At 40.7% G+C, this 22,566-nt stretch overlaps 1 protein-coding gene across 25 annotated transcripts in view; it reads right to left on the reverse strand.

Annotated features, from left to right (window-relative positions):
• KCNMA1 (potassium calcium-activated channel subfamily M alpha 1) overlaps window positions 1–22,566 on the reverse strand; it is a 770,960-nt gene that overhangs the window by 318,025 nt on the left and 430,369 nt on the right. The gene's annotated exons all lie outside the window — the stretch shown is intronic.

The following is a 22,566-nucleotide window of genomic DNA, read 5'->3' on the forward strand; positions in this document are numbered from 1 at the left end:
GGTGAAGTGAGGTGAGGGAAAGGAGACAGAATACCAAGAGAAGCAAAACACTTTAGCTAAAGGGAAGCGACATAGACCTCCTCCCTCCAGGAGAAGGCCAGCTTGAGAAATGGAAGATGAAGGATTTCCTAGTAGTGCCACTTTGGAAATCACTGTGTGCAATACCAGTTAGTATAGTTGCACTTCTGTAAGGACAAGGCTTGGCTGTTCAACAGGCAGGAATCTGTGCAGTAGAAGAACTCGGGGCCCACTTAGAGGCAGGGTGAGTTAGTCTGTGGGAATCTCCGATCATGTTCCATGCACTGGATTTATCCATTCTTCATCTCTGCTACAAGTCAAACATGCCTTATGTCATCTCCCAAATCACATGGAAAAATCTCCAGACAAGCATTAACAGTAACCTATATTTGCATTCACAAACTAGGTGGACTGAACAAAAAACAACACTGAAAAACAGTTCTTAAAAAAAAAAAAAGACAATTGCCAGGTTTTCACTAAGGTAGGGAAGTGGATAGAAAGACAGCATGGAATTTGGTTCGTCCAATGCTGAAAGGAGACACAAGCAAGGAAGCCAAACATCACAGCCTGCCACGGCTCTAGGCCTGCTCTCCTACACAGTACTAATTTCTATGAAAAAAGGAAAATCCCAGCTACAGTGAATCGGTGACACTTTTGCAATTCTCAGGCCATGGGGGTGCTTGTTTTTGTTTCAAAAACAAGACCCAAAGGTCCATGGGTGTCAGAGTTCCCAGCCACTCTAGTCGCAGTGAAAAATGTACAGCTACTAGGTTGACTAGAAATCCTATAGATTCCAGGGTTGAAGAGACAATGCATCTCTATGCTATGGAAGCCACTGGCAGAATACATTACTAAAGAGTAAATGGTGTGTGTGTGTGTGTGTGTGTGTGTGTGTGTGTGTGTGTGTGTGTCAGAATAAGCAAGCAAGGATGGTGAGATCTCTAGGAAACTACTGTACTCAGGTGCTCACTTGTGCCAGTGGGGACTCACGTAGCTGTGCATTATAAACTCATAGTCATCAAGATTGATATATACGCAGTCAAGGGGAGAGAAAAAAGGGCTTGGTTTCCAAGACTATCATGGAAAACTGACTATTGTTTCACCAAGGCCAAAAACCTTACAGCTGCCCTCACAGTCGTTATTGGTGGAGTTACTGGTGGCGTATTTGGGGCCGTCGTGAGTTCCCTTGCTCCTATTAGTTCCATGGCCTCTGTGGTTAATTTGGTGGTAACCTAGAAACACAGCTAATTGGAAAAGTATTTGCTAGGCTGTGGTAGAAAATGGAACAGTTGGGGGAGAGATGTGAGCTGAATGCCGCAGAGGACATTTGGATTCAACATAAATGGAAACAGGTATTGAGAAGAGCATAAGGAGTTGGCTGCAGCGACTTCTCCACTGTTTCTTACCTTCCTGGTCCTTTCTGTCATCCCTCCTCATAATGCTTATGTTCAATGGCCACAGTGAGAGGGCTTGAAGCTAGAGGACATGGGTGTTGAAAAACGCACCTTAACAACACCCCTGGTTTACAGGAAACCATGTTGAAGCCATACAAGACCTTTTCTCTAACCCTTTCAAAAAATTTACAACCAATTTCATCATGCTTCATTATCATTCCTTGAGTACAAGACCTGGAGCTGAAATACTAAAGGAAGTAAATGATGCTGTTGGCGTGGGTGGCTTTTCCTCTGGCTGAAGCTGGCAGGTAATATGAGCACACCCCAATAATATGAGGGGGCAAGGAGCAGGCAGAGAAGCAGGAAACTCTGGGACAAAAGACCCATATAGGATGAGTGATCGGGCAATGTACTTTCTATCTCTTTTAGCTATTTCCTGCTTGCTACTACAGCCCCAGGAGAAATGTCCTGCCTGATTTTTTTCAAGTGGCAACAGAACTGCTTATCAGATCCCCTCTGAGATAAGTCCTCTGAGTGCCTATAGTTCACGGACTCGCACAATCGGAGACCACAGAGTGGAGCTTCCAAAGCCCCATTATTTCATTCCCCAAATGGAAACAACCCATGGAGAAGTTCATTGATCCTTTAAAAAAAGAATACATATTTCAACAACAAAAGAATTGGCCATATCAACCAGGATTTATTTTCCTCCCAAAGAGACTTCATCTTAATGATTAATGCACATTATAGGATGGAGAATGAAATACAAACACCTCTCCCTTCTTGTGTAAAGTAGGAGGAGTTTCCTTGTCTAGATACACAGAAACTCCAAAAGCTAGCAAAGAAATTGTGCTTTAAAGAAAAAAAATCTACAAAGGAAAGTGATTCTGGATCACACACAGACTTAGATTTCCAGTCTGATGAGGCATATCCACCTCAGAAGGATTTACATGGGCATATGTTGCCAACAGGAAAAAAAAAAGTGGAGTTTTACTAACTGAAATAACACTAGTTCTGCCTCTGGTAGTAGAAAACTGACTTACCCTTAATTGCTACAGGTCAACTAACTTAACTTATATCCTCAATAATTAGAGGATATAAGATACTTTGGTAAGTGGCAGACTATTCATTTCTAGGCTTCCATAATCCATGAAACAAGTGTGATACTAAAACCATAGGCAAATTCAGCATGTTGACCAGGACTCATGACTGAGCACCTTCAAAAGAGCCTCAGTAAAGAGTTGATTCTTATGGAATAAATGTTCAGTTGTAGGGTAGAGGTTGAAATACAAACTCCTGTTTCCTCTTGGCCATCAAGTAAGTATATCCTCAGCATTTAGATGCCTCTACAGAGGAAAATGAGACTCACCCAAAGTGGGAAATGTTTCTCTTTCCTCATCTACTTAGTAATAGAATTTTCAAAAAGACTCTTGAGCAGGAAGAGCCAACAGACCTTCCAGAAGACTGACTTCAGAACTTATCTTTTCAGAGCACAAGGCAAGTGAGGGCTACCCAGGTTTTTTTTTCAGAGGGCAGGAGCTCTAAGCACAAAGTGGTTCCTCTGGGCATCTTCCTCGTCTCCAAGAGGGAAGGATCACTCCCTCCTCACAGCCTCTAAACTTCCCTGGGTTTCCTGCAGTCTGTTTTCCCACCTCCCTGAGTCTGGCTGCTGAACCCTGTGAAGCTACTTCTCCAGGGTAGTGGTTCTTAAACTCTGGCATGCAGTTGGAGGGCTTGTTAAAATCTTGCTGGGCTCCATCCCCAGTTTCTGATTTAGTAGGTTAGGGGTGGGGGCCCTAGATTTTGCATTTCTCACAGTTTCCCAGATAATGGGGATGCTGCTCATCTAGGAACACCACTTTGAGACCTGCCACTCCCAAAAAACCTTTCTTGCAATTACACACTAATTATAGGTGTTGCTGCTCGAGAAGCTTCCCATTCAGACCTGAACAGAGATGATTCAGTGTTTGAGCCAGCCCCCATATAACCAGCTGCATACCACTTAGCTAATTGCTGGGATCAAGGGGTTGAACAGACATTTTCTGTTTCAGATGCTAACAAGGGGGTGAAAAAATTAAAAAGATACAGGGAAGCAATTGCAATGCCACTGTGCAAGCTTCACCAGTGGACGCTCCAATTAACAATCAGAGAGTACCTGCTGAGCACATTTTAGATTAAGATTAAAAGGAAAAATGATGAAGTACAGATGGGGAGGGGTTAAGGAGACCATCATTTACAAGGGATAAAGAAATGGTAAGTAGCTTAAGAATAACAACAACAATAACACACACCCAAGATGATTTAATAGGGAAGGGACTGGCTGAGGAATAAGATAGCATTTTGTGAAATAATTTCCAACATTCAAATTCTCCTCACTCTTGTGGCTAGTCCCTTTTTAAATTGAATGGGGCCCTCTCAATTCCCACCAGGATTATGGACAGGCAAAGTTCAGGCCCACAGCACCACAGACATGAGTCAATGCAATAAGCCTAATGATTCTAGACTCTTCTCCTAGTCTCACCTCTGCAATGTTGCCAAATTAATTTAATTAAAAGATGTCATTCATCCACCATCACGGTCCCCGCCTGTTTCGTACATTAACTCTAAGCCTGGCTAGGAAGAACTTCTAAAACCTAAACTCATTCTACATCTCCTACTTTATTTTCTACTATGTTTCAGTCCAAACCCTTGCCTTCATTATTTCATGAATGTGACCCATGTATTCCCTAATTTTAAATCTATGCCTTCTCTGTGGCCTCTTCAACTGCTGATTACTCTTTGTGTTCAAACCTTGGGCAGTCTTCGAGGCCAACCTCAAGGCTTGATTCAGCAAACTACTTCTGCCCTTATTGACCTCTTCCATCTCTGAATTCCCATGCTACTGAGAGCAAAAAAATTCTAAACTGTCTCATTATGTTCATATTCAATTATTCTTCAATTCAATGTAATAATACCAGACAATTGTAGAAAATTTACATATGCTATTGCATTTGGTCCTCACAAAATGGCAGAATAAAGTAGATATTGTACTATAATCCCCATTTTACAGACAGAGAAGCAGAGGCTCAGACATCCAGCCAAGACCCTGCAGCTATGTGGTAGAGTTAGGATAGAGACCCACTAGCCTTGTGCCATACCACTTCCTCTCCAGATGGAGTGCAGCATTCTTGGAGAGGATGAGGAAGCATAAGACATAGTGTCTGCTATCTACAAAGCCTCACCTGGAGCTCATGCAAAAATGATGGGGGCAGACTGATTCATAAATCCTTCATAGAGGAGGACAAACTGCCCTAGAAAAAAACTCATGTGTCTGTTGGGTGGTCTAGGAAAATGCAGAGGAAGCAGATGTATTCAACCTGTACCTAACCCTAACCCTGCTCTGTAGAGACTGTCATGTGAGACACTAATAATCCACAGAAGTCCTCTCTGGGACCCTGTGTGGGGCGGTGGCATCACGAAGACTGATCCCATCGGCTGAGGGGAAGTTCTTCTGCTTACAGAGGAATAACTCCTAGTTATCCATCTGATTAAAGATGAATGACCCTTCAAGTGGCCCAATTTTCCCTCACCCTCTCCTATTCTAGGAGAACAAGGATGAAGATAATGAAAGCTGATAATACTTAGATACTCTGAAGACTCTTAATTATGAACTAGATGATTAATAAGCTTTGCATCCCATTTGATCCAATCAAAATAAATAAAAAAGATGACATCACATAGATATGGATTTTTATGGAATCTATCTATAACCAAGAGGGAGTAGGTCTAAGTGATTTGAAGTTTTCCTGGCTACCTCTGGATATACTGGATAAACTAAGTGCCTCAGTTTTCCTGCCTACACTGGAATAAAAGCATCTAGCCAGCTGGAATATTATGAGACAGACTAATTTTAAAAGGAGGCAAGTCTTTGCAATGTACTTCAAATTAGAAACTGATATTATTATTCATAAAATTTAAGATCACAGAAAAATATTTTGTGAGCTAATAACAATAATGGATTTAGTGTGAATGACATGATATGAATTCATCATCGAGAAAGCAATAATATTTACATAGAACATTTTCTCCTGAACTGGACAACACCCCAAGACTGCCCTGAACCTGACCGGATCCAAGCTGAAAGCTTTGTATTCTTTTGGTTTTCTTCATGATGCCATTTTACTTATCTTATCAGAGCTGTGTACCTAAGAGTTTATCTTTCTAATATTGATTCTTCTCATGTTTACACTGGACGGGGCATGTGTTCAATAAGTTGTGTAGTTTTAGTTTTACCAAACAGAATAAAGCCTCTTCACTTTATCCCAGAACATCTTCTAAGATGTGGTTATCTTTGATGGGTCAGTTTGTGGTCAATCATTCATTGACAGTAATGATGATAACATCAAAACGGGCCCCCCTTTTTTATCTTAAAACATTTTTCTTAGACCTTGAAATGGCTCTAATGTAAATAGAAAACAGTTTTTGTTACTCTGCAGTACCAACCAATTATGATCCCATGCCAGCTGGTTAACTGGCTTTATTGGGAAGTCATCAATTATGGGTTTGTATCAACAGGACTATTAATCCTTTTGATGGCAGCAGCCTTCTAATTATAGCTCTGCTCAGTTGAAGAGATGTTATCCAATAGCCACAAATATATGTATTCCATGTTGAAATGAATTTGAGCATACTGGAAAGTAGTATAAAAACTGTCACAACTCTTTAGAATCCGTATATGCTCTGTATTCTTGAGCTTTGAGTAATATGGAGAATCCTGAAACAATGATAGCAGTTGACTTCAGAGCAGTTGTAAGGCTCAGGATGTCTACCTGAATGATTATTCCTAAAACATTATTCTAGGAGACAAAGAAAATGACATAGATTGCTAACAGAGAGAATGGAATATGTCAATTCCTTGTAAATTTCTCAATAAAACACACACAGATCATTTGTTTTCAAGAAACTCAGGTGGCAAGAACCCTCTTGTTTGTTATGAAGCTCTTTTAAATTTAATCTAACAAGGTTTTAATATTATATCACAACTAAGAGTCTCCTTTCCAATCTTCCTTCCATATTTTTATCCACGATGGACCTAGATAGGTATAGCAAAAGCAAAATACGGGCATTACAAGTTGACCTCAAAAGTGGTTGGCAGCTAGGTAGTTTCAGAATTCAATGGAAGAGTTAAAGTTCCAGCTCTATCACTTACTAGCTATAGGATCTTGATGAAATAATTTGACCTCTTCAAGCCTTTGTTTTCTCTTCTGTAAACTGGGGATAAGGTTACGAATTCCCAAGGTTGTTCTAAGAATGAATCAGATGACTCAGTACCCAAAAGTGATAGTAATTTCTAAAACTAAGGTAATAATAATAGTGATAATAGTAACTGTTTGTAGAAAATGCCCCCCAAAAGGCAATCATTCAACTGAACAAAAACTGATAGGATCAATTGTTTCTATTTTTTTCATTTATTTTTTCATTTGTATCTGCTTTACTGCCTCTTTATCTGGTGTTGCATTGTAATCCAAATGCCCAACAGGCTGTGCATTGAGCTATTGTGAGATTTCACAAATGCCTAGTATAATTCTATAGAGTACTAAAGAAGAAAAAGTGAAAAATTACATTTCCATGAAGGCAGCCACACAGTCTCATAAATGCTAAATAATTAGCCAAGATTTCTTGACAGAGAAAGCCATGAGTCACTTTAATGAGTGGCCACAGGAGTTTGTGTATTCTCCTTTTTTCCTAGTTTTTTTTTTTTAAGAGATGAGAGCTTTCCTTGCCTGGTTGGCTTAGCATGGATCTACATAAGAGGCAGAGATCTGAACCAGTCATATGTCTTATAAATATCTCTTCTAAGCTTTCTTCTGTTAGAGCATGTACTTTTTCACTGTTACGCTCTTGGAATGATGTCCAAGACAACCTACCCACTAATGCTCGTTTTCTCCAGCTTATCTGCAGACTACAATGATTTCAATCACAGTTGTTACCAGAGTAGAATTAGTGTTCATATTTGCCAGCAACTTTTATGTAATAAATCAGAGCTAACCTACTACATAAAACAGAGTCTTTCCAAACAAGTATTGCTTGATTTTAGTTTTCACTAAACTGTCTTAGGAATCATGACTGACCAATTCTACTCATTCATTCTGCTCCCTCCACTGATTCTAGCTATCCCCCTTTATTTTTTTAGGAAACTCTTATCTATCTAGAAGAGGAATGGAATGGAGTAGATGATTCAAATAGCACTAAATGCATATGCACTCATGCATATATACCAGAAGACAGAGTGAAAGTTCTTCGAGGGCAGGGTCAATGAGCCATGTATAGGTATGGAGTGGTTCATGTGGGTGGGCACCCACACAACATGTACACACAAATATCCCCAGCCCCCCAGCACAAGTATATGCTCTCCACCCAACCCCAACCCCAACCCCACTCTGGGACCACCCACAAAACAGGACAGCCTAGATGAGGTGATTAGAAACGGGGGAAAGGAAGGAGAAGAAAAGTCCCAGGTCTGCATGGAGAGCTGAGAATCTAGACACAAAGACTGGCATGGGGAATGGAACCTCTGACCCCTGGATCCACACTCCTGTCACATCTACAGGAATTTAGTCCTAGGGAAACAAGAATAGACTATTCATGTAACCACTACCTTCTTCTTCCTATGCCTTTTTTTCTGGATATTAAATATTGCCACCTATGTGCTAGGAGGCTGATAAACAATAATCTATAACCAGGGATAGCCAACAACCCCTAGCCATTGGGGAGCAATGGCCTGGAGCTCACATTTCTGAAAGAGGGGGCATCCTAGAGAAAGTATCTCAGGGTACAGTTTCAAGGCACTTCATATCAAGCCTTCCCAAATAAGAAGCCCTCATATTCATACAGGTGATGGCAGAGGCTCCTAAGAGAAAAGAAGAGCTCTCTATTTGCCAAAGGCTGGCCAATCAGGGCATGGTTGGGCAGGTAGGCTGGTACTCCCACAGCATAACAGACTTTCAAATCACTGTGGGACTTCTTTGGGCTGTTACTAGATGCAGACTTCAAAATTCTGTCTGAGCCTTCTCCAGATGTTTGCCTTGGACTCTCTGGATCTCCCCTGGTCATCTCACCAGTCCCCTATTTAACTTATGCCTTATACTCCCTTTTCTTGCCCTTCTTCCTGGCTTTGACATAGTCCTGTCATACCTGGATGGCATGACCCTGGCAATGGCACCTTGCTATGGGTCTACCTGAAAGGATTTGGAGTAGAGAAGCTAAAACTATTGAATCCACAGCTAGAACCAGCCTTTTCTGGGTTCCGGACTGACAGGTGGGAATAATGAGATGCCTGAGATGTATCTCTTTCTTATTCTGAACATTAGTATTTCAGCCAGTAGCCTAAGCGGTCTATTACAGTTCCAACTCTTGTACCTCCTGGCCACATCTGCGCTCAAGCAGAATGGCACGCAAGCCCCTCAGCAGGGCACTCAAGGTCTACACTAACAAAGAGTACCAATGCTGAAGACTTGCTGATCCTGAAGGTAGGAAGCCTGAGAACATCTGGAAAAAAAATAATTATGTAAAAAACAGTTGTTCCATTTATCTGCTGCTTCACTTTGACAAACAGAAAACAATGTCACATAACATATATAGTCACCACAAGGACCAGCTTGTTTAAAGTTACACGTGAATTTATATGTGATGCTGAAGGATAATTATAATAGCTTATATCTATTTCTAACATCTTGAAGTTTTGTTGTTGTTGTTGTTGCTGTTGAGGATTTTTTTTAAGAACACACAGAGAAAGACCTGGTAGAAGTCTTTCTGACCTCTGGCATAGAAGACAATTATACCTTTATTGCACAAGGAAATAAAATAGCTGTGTCTTAGCTCCGTCTTTGGCTGACAGCTAAGGCCTGGAAGTTTTGTAAGTTTTCCTATTTAGGAGTTTTGTTGAGAGCCTAGCAGCCTCACAGCCAAAACGGAGTGTCTGAGATGCTGCTGATTAGAAGTCATGGGTCTGCTAAGTACAAGGCTAGAGTCACTCCTTAGGAATGTCATAAGCGACCTGGGCAGTAGAAACCAACACCACCATGGAAAATCAGACACAATGAGTTACCTTTAAAACAAACTGTCATCATTAATAGGGAAAATGGCAATGACTTATTAACCCCTATGATTATACAATCATATCTTCAAGTATGCACACTTTTCATTTCCTTCTTGACAACTTCATGAAAGTAACGTCTCATCTCCTGGAACATTTCTTTTCCTTTTTTTTCTTTCCCTCTTGCTTCTAATTAACATTGAAAATCATTTATTTATCAAAATTAGGTTTCCCCTGCCCATGTTTCAGAAATAATAAATAGCTGGCTGAGTGTGGTGGCTCAAGCCTGTAATTCCAGCACTTTGGGAGACCGAGGCAGTTGGATCACTTGAAGTCAGGAGTGTGAGACCAGCCTGGCCAACATGGTGAAACCCCATCTCTGCTGAAAATACAAAAATTAGCTGGGAGTGGTGGTGAACACCTGTAGTCCCAGCTCCTCGGGAGGCTGAGGCAGGAGAATGGTTTGAACCCAGGGGGTAGAGGTTGCAGTGAGCCAAGATCGCACCACTGCACTCCAGCCTGGGCAACGGAGTGAGACTCTGTCTCAAAAAAAGAAAAATCATAATAAATAGCTATTTCCACCATATCAATGACATCCACTAGACTTTTGGGTATAAATTTGGAAAGAAATATGATGAATTACCTGCTCAGTGGGGTGAAGTGTCTTTCTCCTTGCTTCCTCCTGCAGGCCCTCCTTTTAATTTTATTGCCTTAACTTTGAACTTCTCTAGAGATGTTATTCCTATCATTGTAAAAACATCTCTATGAGAGGCCTAGGATGGCCCCAGGAAGCTGATTTCTTAGGATTTTCTCTTCTGTCTCCGTGAATGGATCTCTGTATCCCCACTTTCTGTTGGGCTTCAGAAATCCTTTCACTTTATGAGGAATCACTGCATTTTTCTGCGAAAGAGGAATGGCTCTCTGTACTGAAGAATCTCACAAAAGAGAATCAGATGTTTCCTTTGCCAAGCCCCCAGATGAAAGCATTCATAAAGTGAGAATATGTCAACGTGCTGGGCAGGATCACCTGCCTACACAGGTCTGTACTGTAATTCCATTTAAGCTCCTTTCAAAAAGGGAAATGCTCCCATTCAAAGGATCTTTTTACTGGTTACCAAAAGAACATGTTATGAAATTCTAAGCAAAGTCCATTTCAATATAATACGGGTGATATGGTTCATAGAAGAGGAGGAAAAAGGAGTGTGGGAAGAGCTTCAATCTACTAAGCCCCCAGATTGTAGAATATCAGTTTTCATGAGGAAAATATAAAAATAAGATAAGAAGCATTCAGCTTTGTTTCATTCCAACTGCTTAGTGCCTAGTTTTGGGCTAAGGGATGCTGACAAGCTAGTATCGTCAAGAATTCTCTAGGAACTGTTATTCCTACCCTAGGATTATCACAGCTTGGAATGCCTCGCCTTTCATTTTTCTCAGTTTACAACCAAGGCATGTCTAAAATGTAAAGTATGTATTTGACATGACAAAAAAAGAAATCCAGTGAGAAAACAGATCACGACAGTTGTGTTTTATAAAAGTCCATTCTGAGAATACAACAAAGAAGTATACAAGTTTAAAAAAAAAAGGAAAAGAAAGCATTTTTAAGTCATTAGACAGTCCTAAGGCAAAAACTTATATTTCAAGGAGAGAAAATGATCACAATTTACTAATCAATGATGTTGAATACAGTGACAACATGCTTTAACAAATGCGATATTTCTTTCTAGTAGTACCATTTTACTTCCTTTAAAGTTGAATTAATGGTTTTCCTAAACATGATACACTATGAGAAAGATCAATAATTGCATTTCCTGAGGCATTTAGCCCAAGAGGTGCTTTTAAAAGGAATATCTATTTATTTAGATATTTGTTAGATCTAAGCAAAATCAAATCAGGTAACATTATTCAGAAAGACATGAAAGGGTGTCATCATCCTGGTCACTTAGTGCACACCTGGGTGGAGTCAGGAACATGTAGGACTGATGATCAGGTAGGCTGTTACTTGGAAAACTGGTCCTAGCTTCTCATTCTTTGTCATTAGTCTTCGCTCAGCATAAACCTAAAAACAGGAGATTTATTTCTCTCTTTTCCAATGTCCTAGTCTTGAATTTTCAAGGGACAGGGTGGCCTTTGTGATATCACAGCAAACTGAGGGCCCACAGGGATGATCCAGGAGAAGCCTTGGGCCCAGTGCTTCAGTGTATTGGAATGCTTGCTGCTTTAATTCATGCATGCGTCCAGTGCTCACCACATTCAGGGCCATCAGGGAAAGCACGTCAACATGCATGGGCAGTGCAGGAAAAGAATCTGGTTAACCTGGAGGCGACAACCGAAAGGGGGAGGTTGCATCATGCAATGAAAACCACAGCTTGCCCTTAGCTGCCATGCAGAAAGGACCTACATCAAAGAGTCTGCAGTGCGGCTCCTGGGTAAGAGTCGATATGAGAGAGGTGAGTTACTTCAGCAATGAGAGACACAGGCAGAAAAATGTTCAAACCACTCTAAACAGAACACTGTACAGAGCGCTGGCATTACACACGAGAAGAGGCAGCTTTGGGGACGAGGAGGGGCGAGACAGAGGGAAGGTGAGGACAGAACTGGCCGTTACTCAATGAAATGGCTTCCCTGGCCATCCTTTCATATGTATGTATTTTTATAATTTATTTCACTTCAACAAATAACCTCATGAGAGTTTTTAACATCAACCATAATTGTTAAGATGTTGTGAAAATTCAGGAGAAACAAGTCATCAGTTACAAAAAGATACACACCATGGTTTTCTGTAGTTACAGTTCATTATAGAAGCAGAGCTGAAGCTGGTCAGATAAATAAGAGACAGTTAAGTGCCAACATCCTTAACACTTTGGTTACAGAGCTCACGATGACTCTCAAGGCGTAACATAGTGTTGAAGGAACCCAATAGTCATGAAAGCTCGGGTGGTGCAAGGGTAGGGACTCTACGCATCTATACCCCTGAAAGCCACTTATAACCCTGAAGTTAACCACACTCTCAAGTGAAGCCATCTTTTCTTCATCTCAGCACAAATGACAGGTGAACAGTGAGCTCAACCCATACATATTGACCATTTAGCAGAACCCTAGTTACAGGTAAGATTCTCAAAGGTATTTCTTACCAAAATCAATTCATCAGCAAAAAGCATATATATGTGAGATATATATATATATATATATATATTTTTTTTCTTAAAGGATTAATAATACTGTTTTAAATTCAGTAGAGATTCATCGAGCTTCGCTCTAATGTCAAGGCTACATTGGATATCTAAAAACTAGTTTCCTGTAAACTCCCTGCTTAATATAAGGCTCTTTATCATTTTTCTTGCCTCTTCTGCCTTTTATGATCTCTGGTACATAGAACACAACTCAAAAAATGGTACGGTCTAGTCCTAATTCACAATTCCTGCCTTCTAGTTCTGACAGGGGAAGAGCAAGCCCCGTGCTTATAAATTACTCCTTCTAAAATGTTCTCCAGGAGCTCAGCCTTCTGATTCCCTGTGTGTATGATGGAAGCCTTGATAGGGAACTTAGGTCCAGTGTGAATGAGCAGTGCACTGCCTCACCTTCCACGCTCAGTGAGACCTTAACACACCCACTGAAACTTGAGCACCACCCAGAACATGGGGATGAATGCAGGTAGAAGCGAAACACAGGATTCCTCCCGACACTACCTTCCTCATTCCTTGAGATGCAGCTGTTTCCACTTGATCACAATTTATTCTCTCTTATAGATTAAAAACTCAAAGGCTTAGTTGAATGACAACTTTTCAAAAGGATTATCTTTTTGAACAAAAACATGATAGTCTGTACATTCATTCAACAAATGTCTCTGAGATTTTTTCTTTGGTGACAGGCACTATGCTGGTTTTGGAGACACATAATTCAATAAGACATGATTCTTGCTCTGGAGTAGTTTTCCATTTAGCAGAGAAGTCTACCCAGATTTTAATTTCTGGCAGCAGATATGCAAGAGTAGCTTGTTTAAAAATTCTACTGATTACCTTGTATGACCTTGGATAAGATATTTAATTGCGCTGTGCCTCAGTGTCCTCATTTATAAAATGCAAACAATACCTACCTCCTGAGGTTTTTGAGAGAAATAAATGAGTTGGTAAACGTGAACTGCTTTGTTAGTGGCCAGCACATGATGGATGCTATGTCAGCGGTAGCTATTATGATCAGTAGTACTCAAATATAAGTAAGAAGCAAAGGACTCTGGAAGCAGAAGATCACCTCTGCCTAACTGTTGCAGTGGGCCTTGAGTGAGGATTAGAAACTCATCAGGGTGAGAAGGCAAGGGAAGGGATGGAAGCAGAGGGCTAAGCTTGGGCAGAGAGACAGAAGCACAGAGAACACAGTGCATTCTGGGAGTGGAAGGACACCTCGTACTGAGCCTAAGTAGATTGTAAGGTCGGCAAGAAACAAGGCCAGACAGGAGATGGTGAAGCATCTGTGTGCCCTAGAAGCACATCTGCTCTTTATCCTATAGGAAATAGGGAGCTGATAGAAGTTTATTTATTTTTTATTTTTATTAAATTTAGTTTTTGAGACAGAGTCTCGCTCTGTCACCCGGGCTGGAGTGCAGTGGTGCAATCTTGGCTGTCTGCAACCTCTGCCTCCCAGGTTCAAGCGATTCTCCTGCCTCAGCTTCCCAAGTAGCTGGGACTACAGGCGCCTGCCACCATGCCTGGCTAATTTTTGTATTATCACAGAATGGGGGTAGAGATGGGGTTTCACCATGTTGGCTAGGCTGGTCTCGAACTCCTGACCTCAGGTGATCCGCCTGTCTTGGCCTCCCAAAGTGCTGGGATTACAAGTGTGAGCCACCGCGCCCAGCCTGATAGAAATTTAAATGCTGGAGAGTGGTACCATTATCTTGTCTTATAGCAAGTTAATTCTGGGGACAATATAGAGAAGGAATTGGAAGCAGAAGGTTGTGAAGACAGAGGTCAGTTAGTCAAATTAAATCCGCACAGAAAAAAGTAACCTATGTACATACTAAGATGAGCATCATTGTTGCCATAATAATTACAGTATCTTAATATCCTGGGAAATACCCCTTCTTCAGGGCCTGCTGCTGTCAGAGTTTTTTAGGGAGAGCGGATTAGGCCCACAGTATCACTGAAGCAATTTCCTAAACCACATGGCTCTCTCTCCTACCACGGCCCCCATGTCTATTGCAGGAATCTGTGTCACGAAGAAATGACAGCACATGTCTCTTAATCTTCTGGAAAAAAAAAACCCACCCTAGTAAGAAGCTGTTCTTTCTGCTATTTGGAGAGCAGTCTCTAAATTAGAGTTAGAACTGACATAAAATGAACATATTTTAGTACCTCAAATAGGGGTACCTGGACATAGTAGACACATGCCAACAATTATAGACAAATTACAGACAACAGATTATAGACAAATTGTATACAGGTGTTCACACCTAGGCACACAGAAAAATTACAGTGAACACTTCTGCGGCATCCACTATTAATTACCTAAAGAACTTGGTTAGTCATACCGTCAAGCCATCATACTTAACTGCCTTTTAAGTGTCCATCCAACCCTGTGCACAGTTAGGATTTCATGAGCATGTTGGACTGGTGTTCTCTCACAGAATCCTGACCTTTAGATTTAGATGTCCTTAGTTTCCAGACGGCTGCCTGAAAGTATGAATTCTGGGGTGTGCAGGGGGTGGGGGCGAGGCTTTCTTTTGGCAGGAGTTGACAAAAGGAAAGCTGCCATTTTCAGGTAATGTGCTTTCTCTAAAAAGTGACCAAGTGTGTTTGATGCTCACTTAGCTCAATTTTAACCATGGTGGGAGCTCTGTACCCTATGTTGGTAAATCAGAAACAGGAAAGTTCTGTCTGTGTGCTGCTGTGACCATGCGGTCATATTTGTTTGGTGGATTTCCATTTGTTCCAAGTCCATTCTAGTTTGGAGTTTCCATGAAGCCAGGTCAAGTGTACAAATGCTAACATGGGGAAAAAGAACCCTCTATACATGGACTTACAGAGAAGACAATACACTGAACTTGGAAAAGGAGCACAGGCTGAGATTCCCTAAAGTGGCAGACACCTTGCTGCTCAGCAGACACTCAGGGAGATGCTCCAGGCAGCGATTGCTCAGCAGGAAGGCATGCTAGGGAAGGATCTCATTTCAAAGGAGAGTAGAACAGGCCTAAGTGCTGGGATTACAGGCATGAGGCACTGCGCCCAGCCTGAAATTAGTATTATTTTAAAGTTCAATCATGTGACCTTATAAAAAATGTTGGTGCTTATTTTTAAGTTATTTCTTTTTCTTTTTAAAATTCGGTTTCTCACAAGAGAATTTCATTGTGCTGATGGAAGAGTTCTGTATACTGACTGGAGAAGTAATAAAACAAATCTACGTGGGATAAAATGTCTTGGATCCATACAGCAAAAAAAAAAAAAAAAATGCTGGTAAAAACTGGCAAAACATCTGTACTTGAGTTTACAGCAATGTGCCAATATCAATTTCCCGGTTTTGACAACATACCATGCATGCCTGTGTAGCATATAGCACTATCATGGGGAAAGCTTGGAAAGGATACAGAAACTCTGTCCTGTTTTTGCAACTTCTTGTGAATCTTAAACTATTTCAAAATGAAGTTCCAATTTTAAAAAACAGTTAGTCTCCTGTTTGGTTTTACTGTAGCCAGACATCAGGCTAGTGGTCTATTTCTGGTGATACGAGCCTCTAAATGTCTACAGACGGATTTCTTTAACAAACATTTACTCAGCACCTGTTATAGGTATAATACTGTGTTCAATTCCAAAAGATATAAAAGAGGGATAAGAAACCACAGTGATATAAATCAATAGTAACTATCTTAGTTCCTTTCTCAAAGGAGTGCTAATTGGGGCAAAGACATAATTTACCTACTGCACAAATTCTCAGAGACAATCCCCCAAGATAATCAGCTGTCAATAAATGTGGGTTGTTAATGTAATAAGCAAGCTTCTAGAATTAACCCACAGTAATCTCTTCAGGTAAGCAGATGTCAGGTAACAAGCTGTGCTGAATAATGCAACTGATGTGATAATGACTCTCTTCCTTCACGTACAGTTGGTGCAGGCTAAGCCATCCTTTTCCTTAGTTTTTCAGTCCCTGCTTTGTCCTTCCCAGAACTCAGTGCTCAACACACTGAGGAGCCAACAAGTGATACCTGCTTAATGAAGGTGAAGGGTGACACTAAGAACTACTTAGATTTTAAGAAACAACCAAAAAGGCTTCAAGAATGAATGTCTAATTGGTGGAATTTCAGGTACATTGCAAGTTAGAAGAGGAGATGTTTTGGAGTATAGGAGTATTTACAGCACCCTCAAAATCACCCAAGGATGGCCATCTACCACTCTCTCTACTAAAATAAGTTGTCATGGGCAATTATATTGGAAGTAAAGTCAAGGCCAAATGAGGCAATAAGGATGGATCCTTAGAATGCCAAAGACTTTGCAAGGAACATATCAACAGTTTTTATCATGCTGAGAAGCTGCCTCTAACAGGAACACAAAGAAAACAGAGAAATGTGCAAAGAATAAAATCTCCTAGAATTCAAGCCTCAGCAAATGAATATCCAGGAAGTGCCAATTCAATCCTTCCTGAAATAGAAGATGTGTCACTGCTGTTAACCTGACACCGTTATTACCTGCAAGTGGCTTGGGCTTTTAAGAAGTTTGGAAGTCCCATCTTTTTCTTGCTGCTTAAAGGATAAACAACTAGAACAGCTCAATCTGGGAACGAATGAATTTTTTCAAAGCATGCCCCAAAGAACTGGGAAACTCCTGCTATGAAGAAGGGTCCTATCCTAATCACAATAATTTTTAAAGAAGTTTTATAACAGTGGAAGACAGAAGACTCCCAGAAATATTTGACATCTGTAAGAATAAACAGCAGCTAAGAATGGACGGGCTGCTGCATTCACTCCTCTGTTTCACACCCATGCTATTCCCTTGCAAGCTCTTACTCATCCACCTTTGAACACTCAACTCAGTGGCTGCCTCCTCCAGAAAGCCTCCCCTGATCCTCCTCCCACCCAGAGGTAACCGAGCCTTTTTCTAGGCTTTTCTTCCTGAGTGCTTCTGTTGTGGCGCTCATCACTCATGAAGTGGTAATTTATTTGTTTGTGTATCTGTCTCCCTTCCCTGCTAGACTGTGAGCTCCTGAGGGGAGAGCCTTGGTGTTTTGTGTGTGGGTTCCCATCATCATGGTACCCGCAAAATAGGCCCTCTATACATGTTTAAGGAGGAGGAGAAAAATAAATGAATTGAGGGAGAAAATAGAAAAACCTGGAGGAAACTGATTATAATTCAACAGTACGAAGATACTAGGGAAGTCCCATCTCCCAACACGGTTTCAAATGGCCCCATAATCCCATACCAATTCAGAACTTAAATTAGGCTGGGCGTGATGGCTCACACCTGTAATCCCAGCACTTTGGGAGGCTGAGGCGGGCAGATCACTTGAGGTCAGGAATCCGAGACCAGCCTAGCCAACATAGTGAAACCTCATCTCTACTAAAATACAAAAATTAGCTGGGCATGGTGGCGGGTGCCTATAATCCCAGCTACTTGGGAGGCTGAGGCAGGAGAATCGCTTGGATCCGCGAGGCGGAGGTTTCAGCGAGCCAAGATCGCGTCACTGCACTCCAGCCTGGGGGACACAGCAAGACTCCCTCTCAGAAAAAAAAAAAAAAAAAAGAAAGAAAAAAGAACTTAAATTATATGACAATTATGTCAGTTACAATATTACTACAATCCCTAGAGGATGAGGTGCATTCAAAGGACTGATTTGTGTACTCTTCCCGTGTTCCAGGGGAGTTTCAGGCTATCTCACCTCAAGTGTGCAAGAAGAAGAATGGGAATGACCTTGGAGGTAACAAGATTCACCACTCAGCAAAGCCATTTGACCTTACTAGCCATGAGAGGTCTAAGACCTGAGAAGGCCATGGGATAGTTAAAATTCCACAGGAAAGTCTCCCCGAGGGCATTCGATTTCTGTGTCATTAGGCATCACAAAATCTAAATGCCTAAAACTAAATCAAAAGTCATTCCTCTGAAACTAATGAGTATGCACTTTTCTCCTTCTATGAGGGTTATCTTCTATAACTGGGAAACCATGATCGAAATGAAGTTGCCCCTATAAACATTATGAAATTAATCAGGGAGGAAGAAAGGGGAAAAAATAAATAAATAAACCAAGCTTGCAGCACATTCAGCATTAAGCGTGAGGTCAGCTCACTCTCTGACCTGCTTCCTCGACATGGTTTGGTGCCTATTGTCCTAGAATCATGTAGACCCTGTTATAAGATGATAGTTCCCCTTAAGTGCTCTACAGATAACAACTTGAACATTATGAAATGTTAAGCTTTCCCCGTGAGATAGTCTTTCAGGTCCTGCATACCAGTGAAACTACTATGTCAGCTGATCTGAATGAAGGACCCCACGGGTGACCCCAGGAAGGTCTGAGGAACACCACAAGAAGCTGACTCACCAAAGAACACAATTTCTACATCCTGATGATTTAATCCCCCTTCCCCTGATCAGTCAACAACCCCAATTTTCCAGCCCATCACGCTCCATGATGTTCTTAAAAACCACAGCCCAGAACTCCTCAGAAAGATGAATTTGAGGCTCTCCTCCCATCTCCTCGCTTGGTGCCCTGAGATAGTTAAACTCCTTCTCTGCTGCAAACCTGCTGTCTCAGGGTAATCGGTCTGTTACTATGCAGTGGGCACACAAACTTATTGGTTCTATATCAGAAATAATACACAGAGGTGACTGAAGCCCCAATTCATTCTTCTCTCTTTGCTTCAAATGATATATTTTTTTGTGCTCTAGCTCAGGAAGCTAGACCCAAACTTGACACGAAGCATACTAGGAGCAAAGCTAAAAATCTAGAGATGTGTGCATATCAGATGGGAGCAAGTCGGCTCAGGATTCTCTTGCTGATTCATTTCTCCAGGAAGCCAACCCAAGGAATCAAGTGTTCAAGCAACAATGGAAAAAGATGAATTAAAATGTCCACGTAAGAATACATAGATGAAGAGGAGTGTGGGTGAGGATTTTAATCCAAAGGGTCTCCTTGGAGAGTAACTCATCTTACTGGATATAAATCAACATGCTCTAATTTTTCAAGAAAGGCTGAATATATTTAAACCTTCAAAAAATATAGTAATTTTAACACAGTCTTAGATTGATGAAGGTGGTCCTTATAGTTTTTACTCCATGCTGCACATACGATGAAGATCCCATTAGGAAGTCCATCTGAACCAAGTATTTAAATCACTTAACATTAATTTTCCTTTGAATTTATCCTCTCAAATCAGCATAGATTTTGATAACCTGCTCCTTCTAGTCATCACTCTCCCTAAATATAAAATCAATTTTTTAAAAATCAGGATGACTTTTCAAAAGTCTATGAAATTGTAAAACTTTGTAGAGTTATCAGTAGCTTCTGAAGTGACATGCTCTGTGTAGGCAATTCTAAAAAGACTATTTGTAACTATGTGAGCTAATAGTATAGAAGCAATGATGTAAAACTGTAATATTTGTTTATTATGAGCAACATAATAATGGAATGAATCAATGCACCACTCTCGCTCGAATGAATCTATGGATAACACGACAGTATGGTGTGAACAGAACAAAATAAAACCATTGAGTGGGTCCATTTGCAAATAAGCCCACTTCCCCGTAAGGTGGGAGAACATTAGTTTAATTTAAAGCTTAAAAACAATCTCTTTACATACAAAATACTTTTTCTCAGTTAAAAAATTATAAGTGCTAAGACAATTAAATTAATATAGCATCACCATTGTTTGAAACTGAAAAAAAAAGGTTTAATTAATCTCATTGTGTTATAACTCACTGTTAAATCAATAAAAGAGTTTGAAAATTTGCCAACCTGACATTGGATTCATTGTTTTTCTATTTAGTAGATATGGTTAAGAATTCATTGAGTGGTGTTGTGGAGTTTAATGAGTTAAAACAGGACAAGGGCTTAGACAGTCACTGGCATCGATTAAGGGCTCATTAACTGTTACCTGTTGTTGTTAAATGTAAAGCCATGTGCCAAGCTTCTATCTGCTCTTGGTTTTTGGTCTAACTGCGAACTGGACTTCTTGCCTCTATGTTAAGTTTCCTACCACCCATATCATGCTCTCCCTTTCCCACTGAGCTCTAACCATACTCATCTCCTTTCTGTTTCTTCAACTCTCCGAGTTTTTGGCCATCTCCACTGGAATGCAAGGCCCATAAAAGCAGAAAGCATGTGTGTTTTGTTCATTGTTTCACCAAAACCTACACTAGTGCCTGACACAGAGTAAGTACTCAATAAACTTTGCTAAACAAGTAAATAAATAAATGGAGAGCCAAAGGAAGGAATAAAGGGAGGGAGGGGGCGGGGTCTTAGTTCAATCTCACTAAGATTAAGTCTATGGTCAATACTAGTTTGCTAGTGTTTCCTTTATCAAACCATGCTTGTTACTAGCACCAGGCTGCTCCCACCTCACTTCCTATGTCTATATGATTTTTTTATATTCACAAAAAGGATTTTCCTCTCATGCATTCCAACACAAGGAGTTCCTTGACAATTTAATATTATATAATATATGCACCTGGAAAGATGTTTGACATCTAATTTTTGACTTACACTTAACCACATATTTCCGCTTTCACTTGAAGGCAAAATGGAACATTTTCTTGTCAATTTTTTTTTTCTAGATTATGTGAAGAAGAAATTAATAGTCTTATCCCATGTTAATCCAAAGCTCTTCTGATTACATAAATTTAATAGAGGACTGTCCCTAAACAAACTTTAATTCCACACTTAAAGTATACTTAACAATGACAAAATTGTGCTGTATTCTATAGATATTGGAATATAACACATTGCATAATTTAGAGGTTAAGAAAATGGACTCTGGATTCAGACCAGGAGTTCAAACTCTAGTTCCTATTACTAACCATGTGGACATTGAAACCTTCTGAGGTGCTCTTTCTTTATCAAGCAAATAAAGAAAATCGTAGTAGTGCTACTAAGTAGAATAATAAGTTTGTAAAAGGCTTATCATGACACTTTGCACATAGTAAGTACTCAATAAATACAGAAGCTGCTTGTAGATCTAGAGAGAGCAAACTAGAACAAAGGTCAGAATCCCCTAATGATAGCCAGGCAAACCGGTACCTGACCTATTGAACATCTGGTAGAAATCCGCTGAATGAACGGCTGCTACTGGTGACTGGCTGCATGACAGCCTTTCCTTTTCTTCCTCGCTAATGTCTGTTCAGGTTGTGTGGCCCTTCCTACACTGATGTGATATATTTTGTAGAATCCCTCTCCTTGAGCCTGTGATGGCCAAAATTGCGTGCATACCATAAATGCTTAACTAGGTAAAATGCCTTTGTAAGACTCTGATGTTAATCCCTGCTCACACCTTTCTACCTCACTACAATCCACTTTAATCTTTGCATTGGCATTTCTGTTTAGAAGAGCAAACCAGGAATGATGGCTCTGGGCTGAGAATCTGGAATGCAGATTATAACTGCTCAGCAAGTTCGCTTGCTTTGTGTAAACTGGCTGCACTTCTTTTGTCCTCATTTGGAAAATAGCTTTGGCTGCTTGATATCGCCACATCTTCCATTTTACACATTCTCAGTTTCTGACAAGAAAAGTACAGAGTGGAATGCCACACTGTTGCAAATCTGTGGATACGCATCAGCTTAACCTTATTTGTTCTGGTGGATTTTTGTAGATGAGAATGAATATTTGGGCTACAAACTTCCAGCTTGATTCCCTTCTCTTAGTTCCAATTTCCCAGGGTTTGTTTGCTCAAATGCCCAATGTAACAGCACTACTCTATTCTAGGGGCCACCTTCCACTGCTGTGGGTTGACCTCAACAGGTGTTAAACCTACATGCAGAGCCAGGTGTGGTGGCACATGCTTATAATCCCAGCTCCTTGGAGGCTGAGGCGGGACGATCACTTGAGCCCAGAAGTTTGAGACTGCAGTAAGTTATGATAACACAACTCCAGCCTGGGCAACATAGCAAGACC

Source organism: Nomascus leucogenys, chromosome 18 (assembly GCF_006542625.1).
Source record: "Nomascus leucogenys isolate Asia chromosome 18, Asia_NLE_v1, whole genome shotgun sequence".
Lineage (NCBI taxonomy): Eukaryota > Metazoa > Chordata > Mammalia > Primates > Hylobatidae > Nomascus > Nomascus leucogenys.